Here is a 22,666-nt window from a genome sequence, read left to right on the forward strand (position 1 = left end):
CGAATGCCTTTTATGCCACTTCAACCAGGTCAACCCCAGCTGAGACAAGTAATTCCCACTAAAAATTTCTCATTGAGTTCCCTTGCGTTCACTTAAACACACACGTGCGTGCATACGTAAGCTATGGGTCCATGTTCAATTACTTAAACTCCCCAACAAGCCTGATTTCCATATCAAACGTCCCGTAAGCTGATCAATCATGAAAAAGTTAGGCCAACGATAATATGTTTTGCGTTAGGTTCTCCAGTAGGAGAGAAAGTAAAATAAAACTTTTCAGTGATATCTTCAGTTTATGGTTTCCCACAATCTTCGGGCAAAAAGAAACATTGTAAACATCCCCAATGATCTTCATCTTACTTGATTTCACGAGTACTTTTTTTTACAATTTCTCGGGTACTTAGTCTCGCGATTTTGGCGAAACAATAGTTCGCGGGGTTTTATAATCGCTTTTTCAATAGGCAAATATATAAAAAAAAGCATTAAATTTCGCAACTCAAGTCGTTCCAAATCATTTCATTTTGCAAAATGTCTTAACATTTAACAAAGATGATTACTGGATTCTCTGTTCCATAAGTCAGATTTTGCAAATTAACCTCATTTGACAACAGAAGATAGAAAATAGAAGTTACCAGTAAGAACAGGTAATAATTTGCGTATTTGTTGACACATATCCTGTATATGCTGTTTTTTTCAAATTTTGATAATTTTTTTTTCTGCAATTTATTCTCCACAGAGGATTAACTTTCGCTTGTTTATATTTTGCGACGATTTTTTCATGTGCGGATCTTTACTGGAGTGATTTATTTACAGTCGCGAAAAAACGGAAAATTAAAGATCCTCGAAATTAAGTACCAATAAGGTAATCCAGCTAATAAATAACAAATGGTGCTTAGGTGCTTATTTTCTTTCATAAAAATGGTGCTTAAAAAACAAATGGTGCTTAGGTGCTTATTTTCGTTAATACAAATTAAGATATGTTACCCTTATAACAATTTTCAGCAAACGCACTTAACTTTAGACATTAAATCTTACAATTGATTTTCTGTTTACGAAGTCGAAGGTATGTCATTTTCCATGTACAGAGGAGGATGAAGTATCGGCGTGTGTTAAAACTTCCTTTCCAAAATAAAAGTAAGGCATTTAGAATGCTAATTATAAAAGCTGAAGACACCTCTGAAAACTCGTAAAAGAAAGGTAATATAACTAGAAAGGCTAGAGGCTGACTTCATTTTGTGGTAGATATTCCCCTTTGAAAAATTACTCACGTAATTGTTTTGCCACAACTAGTGCGAGCACTATTTTTCTCTTCTTTTTTCCAGTTCATCTCTTGACTAAACACGCTGAAAAACTTCTCTTCAGGATCGAGCTATGTGAGATAAATATATGTCGAGCCCCTACGTTAGTAGCTTACGTATAACCCTACCAGCTTGAAACATCTGTTAAGGTTTTATTGATGTATACGCGAATAAAATATTTGCTGTGTTAGTAAAAGCGACTGTGGCATAAAAACACTTCAGCGGAGAAAGGAACAATACCCGTTCAGGTAATCTTGCAGTTTTTTGTGTTATAACTCTGTTACTAAAAATGATTCAAGTAGAGATTTTGCTGCACTTCCGGAGAAAAATAAGAGGGCGAAAAAAAAAAACTATGATAGAAGAGCGAAACGTTATGCGTCGTCGTCTGAGCAACTGACCTCTACGTAAAATTGTGGCGACGACGAGTTTGCAATTTTCGTGTTTAAATTATTACTCAGCCCTCAACGCAACTTAATTACAAAGAAAGCTAGAGGACTTGTAGAATTGAGATAGGTGTGACTGAGCGTTTTCTTCTATCACCGAGAGTGTCAAAATGATAGTAAAATACGTAGTCCACGAAAATGTGTCGGATGTTGCTAGAAGCCTTTAATTACAAGAAATGTTTAGAAACAGCAGTAAAAATTTTAAGTGAACACTTTTTATTGCAGGAGTATCAACTAACCTACACAGTGTCATTTTGAACATCTGATGTAAGGAGCTGAAATAGTGTAAGTTAGAAATTATTTCGCTGATTCATTCAAAGGTTTGACGAGGGGTGTTTGGGTGCTCCGATGGGTAGAATAGCGCTGACATTCTCAGCATATTTATAGCCATAGTGACCAAAGGAACGCTTTGTCGTTAAGGGATAAATGTCCTGGTTCAATTACGAGACGAAGAAAGTAAGATTGAGGCGAAGGTGACACTGAACCGCAACATATACAACGTATAGATGTACTAAGGTACCGAGGAGAGTCCTACAGTTAAGGTACCGAGGAGAGTCCTACAGTTAAGGTACCGAGGAGAGTCCTACAGTTAAGGTACCGAGGAGAGTCCTACAGTTAAGGTGCCGAGGAGAGTCCTACAGTTAAGGTACCGAGGAGAGTCCTACAGTTAAGGTGCCGAGGAGAGTCCTACAGTTAAGGTACCGAGGAGAGTCCTACAGTTAAGGTGCCGAGGAGAGTCCTACAGTTAAGGTACCGAGGAGAGTCCTACAGTTAAGGTGCCGAGGAGAGTCCTACAGTTAAGGTACCGAGGAGAGTCCTACAGTTAAGGTACCGAGGAGAGTCCTACAGTTAAGGTACCGAGGAGAGTCCTACAGTTAAGGTACCGAGGAGAGTCCTACAGTTAAGGTACCGAGGAGAGTCCTACAGTTAAGGTACCGAGGAGAGTCCTACAGTTAAGGTGCCGAGGAGAGTCCTACAGTTAAGGTACCGAGGAGAGTCCTACAGTTAAGGTGCCGAGGAGAGTCCTACAGTTAAGGTACCGAGGAGAGTCCTACAGTTAAGGTACCGAGGAGAGTCCTACAGTTAAGGTACCGAGGAGAGTCCTACAGTTAAGGTACCGAGGAGAGTCCTACAGTTAAGGTACCGAGGAGAGTCCTACAGTTAAGGTACCGAGGAGAGTCCTACAGTTAAGGTGCCGAGGAGAGTCCTACAGTTAAGGTACCGAGGAGAGTCCTACAGTTAAGGTGCCGAGGAGAGTCCTACAGTTAAGGTACCGAGGAGAGTCCTACAGTTAAGGTACCGAGGAGAGTCCTACAGTTAAGGTACCGAGGAGAGTCCTACAGTTAAGGTACCGAGGAGAGTCCTACAGTTAAGGTAGCTTTGAATTTTAATACTCATTTGTTTTCTTTTTCCAGGAAAGATGTCTATCAACACCATGTGGACTTTCACTTTTGTTTTGGGTAAGTCGGTTGCGCTTGTTTGTAAAAGACACATGTAGCTTTCACGAACGAGCATGAGACACATAACTGTAGTTCGGGTATTAGAACATTTCAAGGGAAACACAAACGTGATTTGCCGGCGTAGGCTGGGATCAATTGTATCTGCAGAATATCAACGAATGAGCGATGTTTGAGGCGAGTATTCTGTCTGTATGTTCACGTAAACTTATGGGTAGAACCAAGGAAAATCATTAACATTATCTAAAAGCAGAATAATTGAGGGAAAAATCTGTGAAGTTCATTGGCTCTAATCGTATACGTTGATAATTTCTGTTTTTTTCTTTGTTTGTTCAATTTTGTTTGGTTTTTTTTTTTTTTTTTTTTTTATATTCTTGATGGCTTTTTAGCGGTTCCTCCTTTTTAATTAACACCAGTAAAGTAATAATACTGTAATATATAGTTTCGGAGAATTCATATTCGTCATAAATCAGTTATAATTTGTGGAAAATACACATGATCCAAAGGGCCGAAGATGTTACGGCCACTAAGGGCAATCTCGAGCGAAATTTTAAAGTCTTGGTAAAATTTCAAGCAAATCACGTGATTTTACTGATGAGCATTGCAGGCTCGGCAGTATAAACTTTTTTGAGGGCGGAAGTCATCAAAACCTTACCACGGCATGTAAGACAGTTCTTTACAAGAACATTGCATTTGTGTGAAGATCATGTGCGAAATCCATGCTTACCACATAGATAATCAGAATGGCCCATAATGAATCGGTTGTTAACTACTGATGTAGGAGTTTGACTTAGTCACTGATTTATGAAAAGTAGATTCCTCTCATATTACAGGTGCACTAGAAAAATACAGGAAAAGTCTATGAAGCTAATCTCAAAGTTTATGAAGATTTTCCATTGTCGTTTACGTACACGATAAGAGAGGCTTCAAAAGGAGATAGACAGTCATCAGTTAACTCATAGTACAAAGTGTGTTCACTTATTATTCTATGAAATTATGTTCTTTATAATAGTTGCAATAATCACAGAGGTTTACCCCAGGAAATACATCGAAGACTTTGGTACAACTAAGCTCCTTCAAGTGGAGAAAGGGCAATATGTGGAAATAAGATTTAGCATCTATATTCCCTATTCATTGCCTGGAGCACCTTGTGCTGATGAGGAGTATCTTGAGATCCGTGATGGTTATAATCAGTCTGCCAATCTACTGGGTGTATTTTGTGGAAGGCGTACTCCTTATTTTACCCTGCGATCCAGTGGACATAACATGTGGTTAAGATTTTCACCTCAGCATAAATACCGGTTTTACGGGATTTTAAGTTATGAGGGAAAATCAATGCATAAAACAGGTAGGAATGTTCAATGTTTAATTTCAATAAAATTTCTGCTGGCATCTTGATTAAAAATATTAAGTAATGGCATCGTCGTTGTGCAGATCCCACCTGAGGAGGTTCAATTCCCCTTGGAACTCAGATAGTTTTCCTTCGTCCCACGCTCGTGAAAAGACAAAAAAAAAATTACTTCAATATTTTCAATTTTTCTTTAGCTCCTGCAAACCTGAATACTGTAGCACAGACCCAGTTTGTCCTGCTTAACCATTCTTCCTCTCTGTGGTGCCCGGCGGAAGGTGGACCGGCTCCTCGTATTGTCTGGAGAAGGAATGGTGCTGTTGTGCAAAACAGCACTAGTGTGCGACTCCGAGTTAACGTGACTGAACAAAAAAGAAATACAAAATACAGCTGCGAGGTGGACGACCATGGTCAATTGAAGAGGATTAACATCAGTCTTATTGTCGAGAGTAAGTTTCAAATTACATATTTACTTTAAGAGGAGCTCAGCTGTTGTTTGTGCTTATGATAACCTAACGATTTGTCTTCCGAATTTTTGGGGTCTTTAATTATATTTTGTTTTAGAGTGAAATTTTCCACAATTTTATGTAAGGGTAATCGCACAAGTAATATTCATGAAGTAAATCAAGTTTAATTGCAGCGTAGTTTCATATCAAAAAAAAAAAAATGACTCGCTACAATATTTTAAATGATTAATTTTGCGTTTAATTACTGCGCAGGTTACAGGTTGCTAAGAGCGGCGTTTACTCGTGTTATTAACGAAAAGAGAACAACACGTGAAATAAAAATTTGTTCAAGTTAGGCTCGTAAACTTGTTTTAGTGTAAAACATTTCTTTTCTGTTCAATATGGTAATTAGCTTTTTTCATTTCTATTCCACTCTTGTTTTTGATTAACGAATTCGGAAGTGAAAGTGAATTTATTGCAAACATGTTGCATGGGATTTTCTCAACAAAACGAGAAAGTGAATGAAATTTTAAATAAACTTCTGTGTTTTCGTTCGTTTTTTCGTGTTTTCGAATGAGCTCTACTCCTGAGAAAGAAAAAATTAAAAATAAAGATATTAAAATCTGCGCTTAACTTTGTAAATTTGTCACAAGCCACGTCAACTAAACGAGACTCCTTTTTAAGTAAATCTTTTCTTAATCAAACTTAATTAGGTATAATTAGGGTTTTTTCGACAATGAAACTGACAGGAAAATACGAAACAGCTGTGTGAATCCAGTTTTTAAATTTTCAAGGCCCTTAAATTTACGATCGCCAATTGTTCATGCTCCTTAGTAAGCGATATCAGCCATAAAATTCTGTGCACTTAGAGCGAACCTCTCGAAAGTAATCTCCGCTTATCAAGAAAATCCGTCCGTTGGAAAGAAATGGAGATAGAAATTGTCAAAGTATTCATTTTTGACACTTGATTTCTTTTCCGATTAAAAAAATTTTTCTCTCCCAGCCTTCACATCAGCGTCCTTGTGCGGTTGTCTCTTTATTTAATGGCATTTTATCTGCTACGCGCAATGGTTTAATTGGTTCTTATTTCTAAGTTCATGACAATTTCAACCTCCTATCTGTTTTTCTGTGGTATTATATGGGTGACATAATTTGTTAAATATCGCGTTGATGGAATCGGCTCTGATTGACTTTTACTTAATGTCTTTGATTTGAATGAATGAGTAATATATGAACTTGCATAGATCTTCATCGGTTCGCCTTCTTCAAGGTCTCAAACCTCCTCACGGGCTAAAGAACGCTCTTGCCACAACGCTATTAACATGCGCCTACTTGAAGGCCACGACACTCTCTGAGAGGAGGGCCTCAACGATTAGCAACCGTCTAGTATCTACTGCCGGTTCTCCTTTTTTATAAACGAACTGAGATTTGCTTGTCGAAGTTGCTAAATTTCTGGAAATTCACTCTTCTTCCCTGATTCTAAACGAATTATTTAACGAGTGCATTCTGGTGCAGCGTTGTTCGAATTCATGTAAACATTTGTTAAAGAAGACTTAAGAAGACGAAGTTGTAGCAGCCGCTTGCATCTATCACAGCAGCCGTTGGAGTGGCCTAGACTTTGAAATTGTACTGGAAGCCAGAAATGCTGTCTTGTTACCAGTTTGAAGGGGAATGATTGGAAATAATCATACCTTGACCTTTCTCCTCATTGGAAAGAATTCGACCAGGTCTGAAATAATGTTAATACTCACAACTCTCCTATTCTTGGCTTTTCTCTGATTTCTGTCCATAATTAATTGATTTAAATGAATTACTGAAAATGAATTTAAAAATAAATTAAAGTATATTAATTATCGATATTTAGCGATTGACTGCACTGAGAAACTTATCCAACTATAGTTGCTAAAGCATATGGTGAAGCTATTCTCTTTATCTCACGTGAAGGAGTATGTTGAAAATAACACTGCCTGCAATTAATGATTTTCTCTGTACTTCCATCGAGAACTGTGCTGATCAAACTATTGAATATCTGAAGCCAGGTATTCGCAAAATTGTTCAGTATTGATAGATAAAAAAACTTTCCAAAGTCTCAAGGCAAAGTTAATGCAGCTTTCTTTTGAGCTGAAATACAGTTGAACCCTGTTAATACTCGTAAGTCACTCGTAATACGCGCGCGGTGTTTAAGTCAGATCCAATAACCGCATAAGAAATTGATCGCCTGTTTCTCGCAGACAGTCTTACTCCCTTAGGCGAAACAGACGGTTTGAAATCCCAGGGCGGAAGATCGAGCGTTTTAAGAACACATCTTTAATGAAATCACGTATTGACAATGATATCGCATAATAGTTTTACTAGCTTTTTATCACCTTGTTTTTCATCACATTTTTTCAACAGAATTTGAATCTTAGAATATATATTCATATTACATTATTAGGTTATAAAGTTTCTAATCATATCATTATATGATCATATTATTATCATTAAGTTATAACTTTATAATACGTAGTTCAGCCCTTGGGCTGCCTTGTGTTTCATTACTAAACTATCTAGCTATCTATCAAAAGGGAGGAGAGTTGCTTACTTTGTCATTTAAATCAGCAGTTTGATCAGTAAACGACAGAGATTAATAAAACTGGCTTGACCAAGCGTTTTAATTTGCTTTTCTAAACTTAGCACGAGGCCGTATTAACTGGGTGAAATTATAAAGGATTTTACCGTTTGGGATTTTAAAATGCGGCCGGTGGCCGGTGATCGTATTAACGGTGACCGAGGGTTTTGAATTCGAAAATGTATGGCTCTTTTTCCGAGCCGAAAGAAACTTCCCGTAAAAATCTAATAACGAGGTGATCATATTACCGAGGTGGCAGTAAGGCGGGTTTACACTGCATAGTGGTCAGAAAGTGCTGCAAACATCTGGTGTCAATTTTCATTTAGAAAGTGATTAGTAAACGGTACCAACTAATCACCCAAACGCACTTCCATTACTTCAACCACGCTCGAGAAAAAATGCACCAAACAAAGCCAATGTCCAAAGGCCACGGAGGGCCGCTTTTCGGACAGGGTGGCCATTTTAATCGCGCGATGCACATGTTACATGAGGAAATTGAGAATGGTTATATTCGGTCTACTAAACATTAAAAAGAGCAAAATTTACCCCGTATTACCTTCACATTTCTTCTTATCTTTAGACAAATTAAGTGGAAAATAACAAAGAATACTTTCAATTCCCAACAAATCCCAATATTTAATTATTTTAGATCACACTATTTTTCAAGACTTTTTGTTACAAAGTACAGAACAAAATTTTTTAAAAATCTGATTGGAAATTTGCCTTTCATTTCAGTGGGTGACATTTTAGTTTCTGATGATGTTAAGGAATGCTGCTAAACGGATGGTTTACTTTGTAACGTACCATCATCGATTTGATTGAACATCTTTCGGTTGATAAAATCTTGAAATAAAAGTGAACGATTAAAAACAAATATGATTCAAATAACAAGTTTAATTGATGCCTGTTTTTGTTTGTCAGCTGAGTGCCCTCAGCCGTGCCAATGCAAAGTCCTTAAAGGTAACATGAAGGGCTTAGTATCAGCCAATTGTGAAGGAAAACAGCTGAAGTCCATTCCAAAGAAAATTCCGCGAGCTACAGGAAAGCTGTAAGTACTTTCTATGCATCATATTAAACCTCAAATTTGGTTTCTGTGTGACTGAATTAAGGGGTGGCACAATGACCTCAGAAAGTATGAGGAGTTTGCAATTATTTCATTGGTGTAAACAACCACAAACATTAAGAGCTTCAATCCAGAAAAATATCTTGAATTTTGCAAGAAAATTTATATTCAACAAGCGCCAAAGGTGGGATTTTGTCAGGAGCTAAGGAGAAAAATTAACAGCTGAGACCAGACGCGTAGTTTTAAATTTGTGTTTTGGCATAGATTGTGATCTAAACTAAGCAGCAAAAAGTGAACAGGTCTCATGGATATAAACGATCTGTAGGCAGAGATAATCTTAAAGCGATAAGAAATTTCTTACTTTGTAAAATTGAAACTTTCAAAAGATACTATATTTCGGACTATCGGACTATTAGAGCACTTAATCTTTTGATTGAAACATACTCAACGTAGGACATAAAAGCTGACAGGCGACAAACATTGAATACCCTGGTCCATCAGGACTATGTTCATATGGCCCTCTTCAGGCGCTTTCAGACTTTAATGCGGGAAAAAACTTAATTCCTTAAGTGAAGCAGTTTGGAAATTTACACGTCTAGATGAGCTAAGGAAAATAATATTAGGATCAGCTGGAGATTTCGACTTCAGTAAATTTCTTAAACTCATTATTTCATATCGTAATCAAGGAGAATTAACCCGCGTCAAATCACTGCAGTGTAAAAATACTCGAACTAGACGGAAAATAGTCGATCTTAGGACAACGAAGTACAAGGTTCTTTGCATGAGACGCTGACCGCTCATCAACATATTGGTAAGAACCAGGTAGTAAATCTCAATCTGAAGGCCACCACGGTGCCCGTGATAAAAAATAAAAAACCGACTGGAGGATTATAAAGGCTTTAACAACTGCAACACTTCCCGTGAGCTTGCATTTGGGAGAATGACCGCCGAGCAGAATCTTCTAAGCTCCTCGCGATCATATAAAGTTATTTACTTACTATCGCATTGAGAAGAAGTAGAGTTTGCCGGCAAGGCCGTAATCTTGTCAAAATCAATATCGATTAAGTTTTCAGATGGTATTCATGATTAAGTTATTGGCAAATGTTAACGAGATAGATCGATGACTAAATTTGATTAGGAATTAGAAATGTATTTGTGGTTCAGTCAGTTTGCGTTGGTTCGATTCTGATTGTTTTATTTTGTTTTGTTTTGTCTTTTTAACTCTCTTTGCATCCGTCGCTCCGTATTAAGTGAATCCTCGCGGGTAGGTGTGGATGCCCCCATCGCACCCTTCCCAGATCCTGCCCCTACATGTCTACATTGACCCTGAAAAGTGAAACGCTCCTTCATATTTGACTCAGTTCAAGCCAATGAACTTTGGAGCTTAATTCTACATTCACGGGAGATAATTCACTTAAAGCTAATGCACAAAGTGAGGCAGAATTTTTTCTAAGGGCGGCATTGAGATATACATCAGTAGATAAACACTTGCTCCTGATACTGATTGTGTAGGGAAGCTTAGTATTACATGTGTTTCAAATTTTTTAATTAAGAGAGCCAAAAAATATTTCGGGTGTTTCCCTTTGCATCATGATCATTAAATACTTAATTCTTTTTCGCTGGTTCTAGTAAACAGAGAAAACATTGGTCAAAGCTCTGGTGTTTTTGAAGAATAATCTTTACTTAGAGAATTAATCATTTCAAGTGCACACGTCACCTTGAGAAAAAACTCATAGCAAGTTTATTTCTACATGAAGCTTCGAGTCAAATCAACAAGCAGCATACAGACAAGTCCTTAGTCATTTTGCAAGCTGTGAAATTCAGGTTCACAGCCGAGTAAATTAGGTAATTGATTTGTCCAAAAACGAGTTGCAGAACTTGTCAGCAGGGGCTTTTAGTAACAACACGAAGCTGGAACATCTGTAAGGACGACGTTTCTTTAGCATACGAACGTTTAGTGATGATTTTTTTTACCTCGTGCCGATCTAGGGAGGCCGAATTTGAACTTTCACATCAGACTGAGTTGGAATCCAAACTTCCTGTGGAGAAAATATAGAAAAACGATATTTCTTAAAAAGGGCAACCTCCCTTGCGCAGCTCAGTCAAATCACTTTAAATATTTATTTGGGGTCTCCGGTAAAAGACTCATCTTGGAAGACCTTACTGTACCATTGCAACAAAATATGACGACCCTTTTCGAGTGGTAATCAATAACCTCGCCCTACCCCAACCACGCCGTTTTTGTCTTCCAATCTCTTGACCACGTATATACCCAAGGATCCTATACCAAAGTAAAATTTATCATGATTGCACAGAAACATGATCGCCTGACGCAGATCCTTAACCAGAGCGTTTTAAACCATCAGATTGAAATGTCTCAGAGGATAACAAACAGTAAGAACTATAAGAAATCAGAGAGGCAACGCCAACAAAGACTTTAAAAAATAAATTTACTTATATTCGACTTTAACACTGGTCAACTTTCGTTTCGGATATATGGCCAGCGAGGTTAAAAGGAATCTGGCAAAGGGTAATCTAAAAATTTCTCTTTAATTTCATTAAAGTCTAGCCTTTAAATTTTCGTGAGGCAATGAATCTGATTAGAGTATTTGCCCTCTTTGAGATTTGTACCCCAACTCTAAAACGACATTAAGCTTTGCATTTGTTTATAGTATTTTGAAAAGTATCGTGTGCTTTCAAGATGTAGGAAAACATACATAACATAGGCAACAGAGTTCACGCTTCGTTGTGATGACCTATTGGTTTCAGGGACTTGTCCAACAACCAGTTACAATATTTACCACCAGGAGTGTTTGCTGACATTGAGGTTTCCCCCTGGGAAGATTTGACGCTGTAAGTAAAAAAAGTAAAAGGAAAAACGTGAGATCAATTAATTGACCAGAGGACACCTGAGGACATGTTTAAATCCAACAAAGATATTAAGAAATAAAAGCTAATGAAGAAAAGCAATATTGCTTCGAGTTGCAACCTCTCTTGCGCCGCAAAGCTCCCTTTATTCTAAAAGAAAAAGCCAAGGTGGCCCTCACTGAGTTCGGCTTCCCTCTATGATGGAGGTGTTACTAAACAGAGTAACGTAGTAACGAGTAACGGAGCAATAAGAAATTGCAACGAGTAGCAGGAACATTAATATTTTAATATTTCAGTATCACTTGAAAAGTAATTTGGGAGCAATCTCTCGAAGTGAGACCGGAAAGATCTCGGGATTTACTTTAGTTTTTTCAATCGCTCCTTACCTTTAACAATCGAATCTTTATCCTAACACTTCTTTTTAGAGTTTATTCTAAGCATCGCTGAAGGAAAAACAAATTAGAATTTAGGCGCAAACCCAGTAGTAATGTGAATCGTTTCGATTGTTTACGATCTGATATGAGGCACAAGCCGTGGGTCGGTTAAAGGCAGTAAATAGCACACAAAGCGTTTTTAACAATCCGTATATTACTTCTCTCATTTGAGGTTTAACTTATAAAAGAAAACCCGGCTTCCGTCTCACGGTTTTGAGAGTGTTACTCCTGATTAGATAAGGGGGTATTACCAACCTCAGAAACTGACTAAGTAAGCAAAACTATCTGGCCTCAGGAGCATCGAATATTACTATACCAAGTTAGATCTCAGAGAGTCAAATGAAGAGATTTTCGAAAGTGTTTTGAAACTAGCGACGCATAACTTAAATCGTAGGAAGATTTTGTGAGTTATATACTTTGCAATGCATTATGCTGACGTCAAACCCTTGATGCCTTTCATCTGAATCGAAAGTGATATGCAAGTCATTATAAAATGACTCAGCATTCTGCTTTAACAAGAGGTTGTTTTTTAATTTACAAGCTATCGCTTCAAAACAAAAAATATAAAACTTTTAGCGCGTCGCATACGAAGTCGTTTTGAAACCGTTCATGAAAAACGTGAGACAATTGAGTACACGTTTTGTTTAACTACAAAACCACGATGAACAACATTTTGTATTACTGAAAGTTGTCATCAATGGGCATCCAGGCCTCAAATGACAACATTTTCAAATCTAGAATGGATCATGGGAAGTTGGGGACCTCAGTACCTTGGAACACAGTGCTGTATTTCTATCAAATCCTCGTAAATTAGGGGAGAATTGCTGTTTAATCTGGTTAGCATGGCAACGTAAAAATCCAAGCTACTAAACAAGTGCATTTTAGGCTTCCTAAGAGATTAAATTTAAAAGAGAACTACATATTGCATAAATAGTGCTATCTACTGCGAGGATCGTGCATCATACGTATCTAATACCGCAGTTCAAAATATATGAACTTCATATATTCATTGTATCTGACTTATCACTTTCACGGGTTTACTACGAATCAACTTAACGGCCTGCTCCCAGTTGGCTTGTTGGCTCAATTGGTAGAGCGCTGCATTAGTATCGCAGAGGTCAGTGGTTCGAATCCCGTACAGGCCTGATATTTTTCAGGTCTGATTTTCGCTATTGCATAAATAGCGCTATCGTACCTACTGCGAGGATCGTGCATCATACGTAAAACGTCTTATGTAGATAAATTGAAGCGAGGCTAACTATGCAGCCGAACATCCAATAGGAGTAACCGCTTTCTAACTGTCTACAACTACTTAATAAGATCACATGAAGCCTCTTGTTTCACTAAGTTTGTATTATAACTACCGGCAACCAAATAGTTTTTCCGTCATATTGTTACTTTTTAAGAGCAGATCCTTGCAAAAATCAAACAAAATCGCAAATCTTTGGCAAAGCTGAAAAAAAATCAAATTCATTCGTCTTTTGCATATAGATAGCCTTTAGTAAGTATATGAATGCTATGTAGTTTTTTCCTTGAAATATCTGTTAATTCCTGAGAAAAACGATGGAAGCCATTTTCAACTTAGGCCCAGTTCAGACGCCGATATTTTCATGAGCCGAACCTAATTCCTTGAATTAAGTACATGAAAAGATCGGCGTCTGAATCAATTTGGAACGGCTATTTCAATTTGGAACGGCTATTTCAATTTGGAACGGCTCACCCGTTCTTCCCGCCTGGCTTGGCCGAGAATTTCGCCTTTGGAACGCCATTGGAACGGCTTTGATTCAGACGTCGTACTTTTCATGTGCCGATCCTAATGCATGTATTATTATAATGTATTTTGCAAGTAATGTGACTAGTTTTACTGGAACTGTATTCGGAACGGCCAAAAATAACGGCGTCTGAATTAACAGGCGAACCTTTGTTAATTTGGGTCGGTCCAAATTCAAATTGAGCTCAGCTCATGAAAAGTTCGGCGTCTGAACCGGGCCTAAGGCACAACAAGTGGCGATCCCACACACGTACAAACAGGGTCAGTGAAAGTAGTCATGAATCACTTGACTCGCCTGTCAAAACTCCGGCGCTAGAAAAGCTGTGATAGTTCCAATTTGTTTTAAAACTTGCCTTGGCGTAAACATCATGATTTCATAAACATTAGATTTATCTGAGTATTGATGAGAAGTGAAGAGGTTCTGGTTATCCCGTGCTTCGTGAAACACTAGGCGAAAAATAACGATAATTTTGAGGGTGTGCCTTGGTTTAGAGTTTCGTAATATTAAGATTGACAATACCCGAGATAACGATCTTTCAAAATATGTAAAGTTTACTTTTGAGAATCGAATGTGGGATTTTGTTAATAATCCTCATCGAAATACATAAAATCACGCCATGTTGTGTATGCGTGACCATTAACAAAAACAAAATCGTTTTTGTTTTAGAAGTCCTAGCAACTCAAAAAGCGTAAAAAAGAATGGAAATACACTGACCTCAACTTGGATATAATATTCTCGCATTTTCAAAGTGCTTCATTTTACCGTTTGTTTAATTTCGTTCGTGAGGTTTATCATGAACAGAGCACGGGCGGCTCAAGCTCTCTTTAAGAGCCACGCAATTAAGGAACACAATTTGCATATCGATTTATAAGGATTTGTATGGGATTTTCTACAAGATATCCATAGAGATAGTTAAAAGTGAAAATATTCAATAAAAATGGCTTACCTTATTCCATACGTGTGTTGTTTGCTCCTGGTGTCGTTATTTTACCAATTTAACTTGATTGAAGCGTTTCTTTTTTTAATTCTGGTCTTCTCTTGAATCCTTGTTTTCTTTTCTCTTTAACAAGAGAAAACCAGGATAAAAAAAACCCGCTGAGATCAAGTTACATCGGTAAAATAACGACACCCAGGAGCAAACAACACATGTATGGAGTAAGGTGAGCCATTTTTATTTAATATTTTCACTTTTAACTATCTCTATGGATATCCTGTAGAAAATCCCATACAAATCCTTATAAATCGATATACAAATTGTTTTCCCTGTGTGGTTCTTAAAGAGAGCTTGGGCCGCCTGTCAACAGAGAAGACCGCCGCTGCAGCCACGATCGAAACCGGTTTAGTTATCGGCGAATTCTTCGTAGCTCACTTTTCACGTGGAGGTAGCCGCGAGTGCAACCAACATATCCTGCAACGCACAGGTTACATTGATATTTATAAACTAGACATTGTTGGTTAACAGTGGCTGGCTTGATCTCTCGAACTTTAAGGTCTTCGTTGAGTTTTCTGCTGATGACCACGGGCTTAATTGTGGTCTTGATTTTTGCACTGAGGTCTGTGAGGCGTTATTTTTTACTACATTAGCAGAGATCTGATCTTTAAATGGTATGATAACTCGGATGGGGGTGTATTCGTGTCGGTTGATGGAATGTGCTGTTGGTCTGCTACCTTGGAATCTACGAATTGATTGGTTAAGTGCCTCGGGTACTTAAGCTTTAAGAATACAGTCTCAAGCCGATCGCATTCTTGTGAGAAGTACGACCAATCGGAAGATATGCGGTAAGCTCGATCTAACATGGTGGTAATTAGACTGTGCTTGTACCGATTAGCCACATGGCTCTGGTAGTGGAGTAAAAGGCCCGTATTAGTTGGATTTACGTAGACCTTGGTCTTGATTCTGGAAGCTAAGTTTAACAGTTCAACAGCGATGAAAGAAACCAAGGCATTCCATTCCACCTCCCTAGTAAACTTTGCTGATGGGTGGCAGTGGTTTAGGGTGTCAAGAAGAATTCCTGCAATATTACATTAAGCAACTGAGGTCTTGAGCGTGTGTTTCAGGATGACTGAGTGACTGTCATCCACCCACAATCCTATAAAAGTCTATTGTAGACCTCTCCACATGATAAAATCATTTCCTTTTTGACATCAATCGAAATCCCCTGTGGTGGGCACCGATTCATCCATGAGCAACAGTTATTTTGCGTGAGCGGTGGAAAATAACGAGTCAGGGAACAGCGAACTAGTTATCTTGATCATCGTTAAAACACTAATTTTCAAGTCGTCCGCGATTCACGAATGAGTGTAACAAATCCATTCAATCGCGCAGCATTGTTACATACAAAATGTGTACGATTTCTCTCTTAGTGCTTATTCATTGAGGTCCTCTTCTCGTTTTAAGTGCTAGAATTTTATTGAGTAGCCGATTCTACGATGTTGTACCTCTAAGTTTCCGATAAGTGTTTTCTAAACCCCAGAGGCTTCTTTGAGGTAAGGTCAGTAAAAAATTGCAGAATGCAAACTATAGACTGGCTAGAAAATGGACACAGGTAACACAGTTATTTCGTCTAAATCTTTCTCAAATGTTGTAACCTACCTGTTGTAATTTTTCGATGACGTCTTCCACGACATTTACCCACAGTTTTCGGAATATTTTAGGCTTTTGTGTACGAGGTGGTAAGGGTAACCTCTCTATCAAAAATTTTCTCAGACCTGAGTTCGGCAGGAACTTGAAAAACTCACTGAAATATAACACCAAGAAACCAAAGTCCTGAGCGTGTGCTTCAGGTTGAGAGTGACTGTCATTTACCTACCATCCTTAGAAAAGACAATTTCTTTTACAAACTCAGTATTTTATCATGTAATTTAGGAATGATATTCCGTGTCGCTTCTCTGTCCTCATCAGAATAATACAATAAGCTCTACACGAGGAGTTTCGCAGCCCGTTAGTGTCAGAGAATTTGCATTGTGCCACTAGCTTCAGCGGGATTGCAGCATGTGTATTCAATCGCTCATCAGTGGTCTTGTAGTGGATATGTTCCAGCTTTTGTTAGCGGTGCTGTAGCTGCTGCAGACAAACGTTCATCAGCGCAGTTACAACGGTTGCGTTCAAGGCTTGTCAGCTGTATTTAAGATGTCTCAAAACGTTCACCAGACGCATGCCATCTCACCGATTTCTCTCAAACTTTCACAGTTTAGGAGGGTTACCAAGTCATTCAAGATTCCCGGGTAGTTCAGGCTCCTGTATTATCCCTGGGGTATTAGAGTCCCTCCATCAAATCCCTGAGTAAAATGCTAAATTTAGCTTTTGTAGTTGTCCTCAGTGCATCCGTGTATCGTGTCCAATTTTGGTTGAAACAAAACTTTCGAAATTTTGAACACGCAATGGTCATATGATAAAATGCTTATTGACTTAGTTTGGTCGGCACAGACGGGAAAATATTTGGCACTCGGTCATGGCGCGAGGATGTCGCGCGTGACCTCAAGCCAAAATTTTTCCGTCCGGCCCTGCCACTCAGTTAAAAAGTACACATTTTTTTCTGTTGGAACTCTTTGAAAACCGTACTTTGGAAGTTGGCCCACTAAAAAAAAAAAAATGTCCTTGCCCGGCAAGCGTACAATGTGAGCTAATGTGCACCACATTATACACTTTCTAAGTTCTTAGCACACCAGATTTAAGAGCCACTGACCATAGATATCGAGAAACCGCCGACAGTTGCAAAGTTTCGTAGTTTATTTTATTTTTCCTAAAGGACCTTTTTGATTAACCTTTTTTTCGAATATTTGCGTTAGTCCAGTTAATCTTTACTGCTCTAAATTGGCAAAAATAATAATTCAAATTACTCCAACTTTAAGGGATCGTTTTTTAAAGGTTCAAAAAAGCATCCGACAAAACAGGATTAAAATCCGTCGCATTCTGTCAGTGTGAGTGAGAAAGATTTGTTGGAAGTGCATTTTTCGAGCTAAACTTAGCCTTTTGCAACAACGATTTAATGTGGGGACTTGTTTTTATTGTGTTTTTGTTTTCACACCCTCAAGCCTTTTACGCTCATTCAATACTCATTTCTTAAAATTTGACTTTATTTCTCTCTAAACTCGGCAAAATTTACCAAGTTTTAAGCGCAATATAAGAACTGTTACGAGGCGCGTATGGTGAAAAAATGATGACCTTACGGAGAGTTGTCATCGCTGAGCATCCAGGCCTCAAATGACAACATTTTAGAGTTTGAATGAACCATGGGAAGAAGAGGATCTCGGTACCCAAGAATACATTGCTGCATTTCTGCTAAAGCCTCGCAAATCAGTTGTATGACGATAGGATTTTTAGGTACAAGTTTTTCTGCTACATCAAAAAATACTACTATTTCTCCCCTAGGGAATATTTAATGATGTCTTCTTATCTTACGTGTTATATTTTACTGAATAGCCGATTCTACGATGTTATACCTCTGAGTTTTTTATCATCCTCGCAATCTGGAGCGGGTGAGACAAAATTTACCTTCTGAGTACTATGAAAGTTTGCTCGTGTACGATAAAAGGATTCAGAAGAACATACTACATATTCAAAGTCTTTCCCCTATTTTAAGTCGTTATTAATTCAAGAATCATTTTGTCAGTTACAAGTATTTTCTAAGCCGGCCCCTGTGGTTTCTTTGAGGTATGGTTTCTTCACGGGAGGATCAATTAAAAAAATACAGAATGAAAATTGTGGACTGGCTAGAAAATGCGCGCAAAGAACACAGTTATTTGGTCAAAATAGTTCTCAATTGATTTAACTTGCGTGTTGTTACTTTCCGATGTCGTCTTCAAAGTGCCTCCATGTACTTTTCGGAAAATATTCGGCTTTATTTTACGAAGTGGTATGGATAAGCACTCTTTGAAATATTCTCTAAGACCTCAGCTCGGCAGGAGCTTGAAACACTCACTGCAATATAACATGAGACACTCACTGCAATATAAAATGAAACACTCACTGGAATATAAGATGAGACACTGTAATATAACATGAGACACTCACTGCAATATAACATGAAACACTCACTGCAGTATAACATCAAGAAACTGATGTGCGGAGCGTGTGTTTCAAGATGAGAGTGACTGTCATTCACCTACCATTCTCATAAAAGTCCATCTTAGGGCTCCACAGTGTTTGCCCTTTCAGCTGATAGAATCGTTAATTTAATAGAAGTACACTCAGCTACCGATAATCAATCACTCACTGATTTGAATTGTAGGAACATGAAAAGGGTAAGCTGAATTTAAAGCGGTTAAGGGCACTTTCAAGATAAAGGAATATATTCTCTTCTAACAAAGTATCAGTTACCTCAACATCTCTACTGAAGAATACGCTTTGTTCTGTTGACTTGTTGACAATAGGGACCTGTCCAACAACAAGTTACAGGATCTACCACTAAGTGTGTTTGCTGGCATCAATACTTCCGAAGATGCAAAGAAATAAAGCACTCACAGCGGCGCTGTGAGTTCTTTATTTCTTGTCTGAAATAAAAATTAATTATCACATCTTGATGTATCCTATCAGTTGAAAACACATGAAGGGGAGTTACAAAAGGCTCATTCTTGAATAGTCAATACTAGATAAAATTTGTGCTCGTGGTTCGAATGAAAATTCAGTATATATTTGATTTGTGTCAGTTGAATCTTCATTGTGAGTTCTGGAAGAACTTAAAGCAGCTTGGAAGTTTACATATCTAAATAAGCAAATTAAAAGTGATATTTGGCTAAGCTGGAGATTTGGACATGCGCGAATTGCATAGTTACTTTTTTAACTCAATATTTCATATTGTAGTTAAGGAACAATCAGTTTCGCGTAAGATCACTGTAGGATAAAAAAAGACTCAAACTAATGGAGCACTGTCGATCCTGATTAGAATAATACAAAAAGCACTACTCGAGGAGTGCAGCGGCTCGTTAGTGTCAGAGAAATTCCATTGTGCTATTGGCATCAGGGGCATTGTAGGGTTGTATTCAATCTTTCATCAGTGGTCTTGTAGTGCATTCGTTTTAGGTTTTTTCAGCGGTATTCTAGCTGTTGTATACATACGTTCATCAGCGCTGTTACAACGGTTGCATTCAAGGTTTATCAGCTGTATTGAAGATGTCTTAAAGCGTACATCAGCCGTCTTGTAGTCAGTGTCTTTAGAGTCTGTACACGCGAGGACTGGGCAGGCGTGACAAATGCCATCTCACAGATTTCTTTCAACCTTGTACAGTTTCTGAGGGTCACTAAGTTATTCAAGAATCCAGAGTAGTTCAGGCTCTTGGCCTTTTCCCTGGCGTATTAGATTCCCCACATCACATCCCTAGGGTAAAAAGCTAAATTTAGCTTTGGTGATCGTCCTGCGCGCGCCCATCTATCGTGCCCTATTTTGGTTGATACAAAAGTTTAGGAATTTTCAACACTTATTGGTCATATAATAAAATGCTTATTGACTGAGTTTGGTCCAGGTAGACGGAAACATATTTGGCACTCGGCCATCATAGCGCGCGAATCTCGCACATAACCTCAAGCCAAAGTTCTCCCGTGCGGCCCTCCCACTCAGTCAGCAAACATATTTTCCATGTTGGAACTCGTTGAGAACCATAATTTTGAGGCAGTAGCAGTGAAAAAAAAAAAAAACTTTCCCTTACCCACATTGTACACCCAATAGACTCAAAGGAAAAAGTCAAATGTTCAAAGATTTGATGCCAGCAGTGCTGTGCCTCTTCATGATCATATTTTCCAAAGAGTCTTGAATTTCTGCAATGGAATTGGAATTTCTTCAACGCGGCGTAGCACTCTTTCACCTCTCCTCTCCCCCCTCCTCCCATACTTTTAAATTGCAGCATTCATGTTACTGGCGTTGTTTCTGTTGTTTCCTCGCCTTTGCTTATGAATAACCTCATGTGACTTTTAATGGCGACTTTACGGCGATTGCGAACATGTTTGCTGACTTGTGAATCATTAAAGTTGTACCGTAAGATCAAATCTGATTCGAGTACGCTCCCCAAGGTTTGACAGTGACAGGAAGATAAACGCATTGTGGGAACACCCTGCGTTATCAGATCTCAAGAAAGCCTCAGTAAGTTTAGGATAATTGGACTTTAAAGCAACAAGCGTACAGAATGGGTACCACGGCGCTGCATCACCGCTGGTGAACGCTTAAACACCTCCGCTACAACGTGCCTGGTGAATCCTATAAGACAATCACAGTACTGATGAACGCTTGTATTTAAACATAAAAACGATAGTAAAGAACGGGTTCTGTTTCACCGTTTTAGGAAATCCTCTAAAAGAAAAAAAAAAACCTTCAGAAGCGTATCCGCTGTAAGACCGCTCGAAGACAACAGCTTATCAACCGCTTAGGTCAGTTTGGATGCAAGGGCTTCAACAGTGATGATGAAGGCCTTAAGATAAGCGTTATAAAAGCGCTGATGAACGCTGGAAGACAATCACTGGCAAACAGTTGATAAATAGTCTAAGGAAGAAGACAACCGGCCTATAACGCCGATGATGAAAGCTGAACGTCATTTTCCACAAAAACGCTCAAAATCGATTGAAAGCAACCCCTAAAGCACTGCCCAGGACCGCATAAAAACAACCGCCACTAAAAAAAAAAAAAAAAAACCATTAGCTCTAAATGGAAGCAGTCATCGGAGACCTTCGGAAGGAATGTTATCTCAGAAGAGCTCAAAGAAAAGATCAAATAAAGTGCATCTCTCAAGCACGAGATTAATTCCATCTACAACGATATTCGCCGAAGCTGCAGCTTATTCCGTTATGCCTCCATTTCACGCAGAATGATCAACCTTAGAAACAAACACTATCAAGCGGTCATGAGCACTCACACAAAGAAGATTGCAAGGCTACTCTAAAAAGAAACGGATGTTGATGAGCATATACAGAACATATCGTCCTTCGATCTCTCTTTCTTCCAGAAACCGGTCTTGTGTCAAGGCTTGAAATTTGCCTTTCCCCAATGGGTCTCATCGATTGAAGTGAAAACGGGCTTTGAGATGACTTACTGGAGCCTTGAACCTCATCTCGGAAACGATGATTTGAAAGAGTTGGCGGCTGCAACCCTACGATCCGTACCACTGAACTACATCCAGCGCAAAGTACAGAAACCTTCCAAGACACTTCTGCTTGCCATCGATCAATTAAAACAACGCGACGACATCGTCATCACGAAACCAGATAAAGGTTCAGGAGTGGTCGTAATAGACAAATACGAATATCTAGGACTGTTATCTGAAGCATCCATGAATGATTCAAGCAAATTTCGGGGGGTTCCTCTCGAAAGGCCCTCGGATAGAGGCAGACCACCAACATATTATCACCCTCTTCTACAGAAAGAGAAAGAATAAGAGTCTATCGTTCGTAGAATTCTTCCCAAGCCTATTACAGATACGGTCCGCCCTACAGGCTCCAGATTAGTGCATTTGTATATATGGTTTACCAAAGACACACAAGGATCGGTTGGCAATGCGCCCCATATTATCAGCAACGCAAACATACAATTACGCTTTGGCAAAATGGCTCGACACTAAACTCAGTATTTCATATTGTAATTCAGGAATAAACTTCCCTCTCGGTTCACTGTCCTGATCAGAATTAAGACAAAAGCTCTATACGAGGAGCTCGGCCGTTAGTGTCAGAGACTTCGCATTGTGCCATTAGTTTCAGCGGTATTGTAGAGGTTGTATCCAATTGTTCATCAGTGGTCTTGTAGTGGATATGTTCCAGCTTTTATTACTAAAACATCCATTTTGAAATCACTGGTGGTCCCTGTAGTCTGATTGGCTCTAATTATGGTGCGATTTATTCACAAATCGCATCATTTTTTGCTCAAAATCGCATCACTTTACGCTTGACTGAGTTTTCTTTTGACCTATTTCTGTTTTGTATACAAAATAAGATGTAAAAGCATTTCCAGTT

Source organism: Stylophora pistillata, chromosome 1, assembly GCF_964205215.1.
Source record: "Stylophora pistillata chromosome 1, jaStyPist1.2, whole genome shotgun sequence".
In the NCBI taxonomy this organism is placed as follows: domain Eukaryota; kingdom Metazoa; phylum Cnidaria; class Anthozoa; order Scleractinia; family Pocilloporidae; genus Stylophora; species Stylophora pistillata.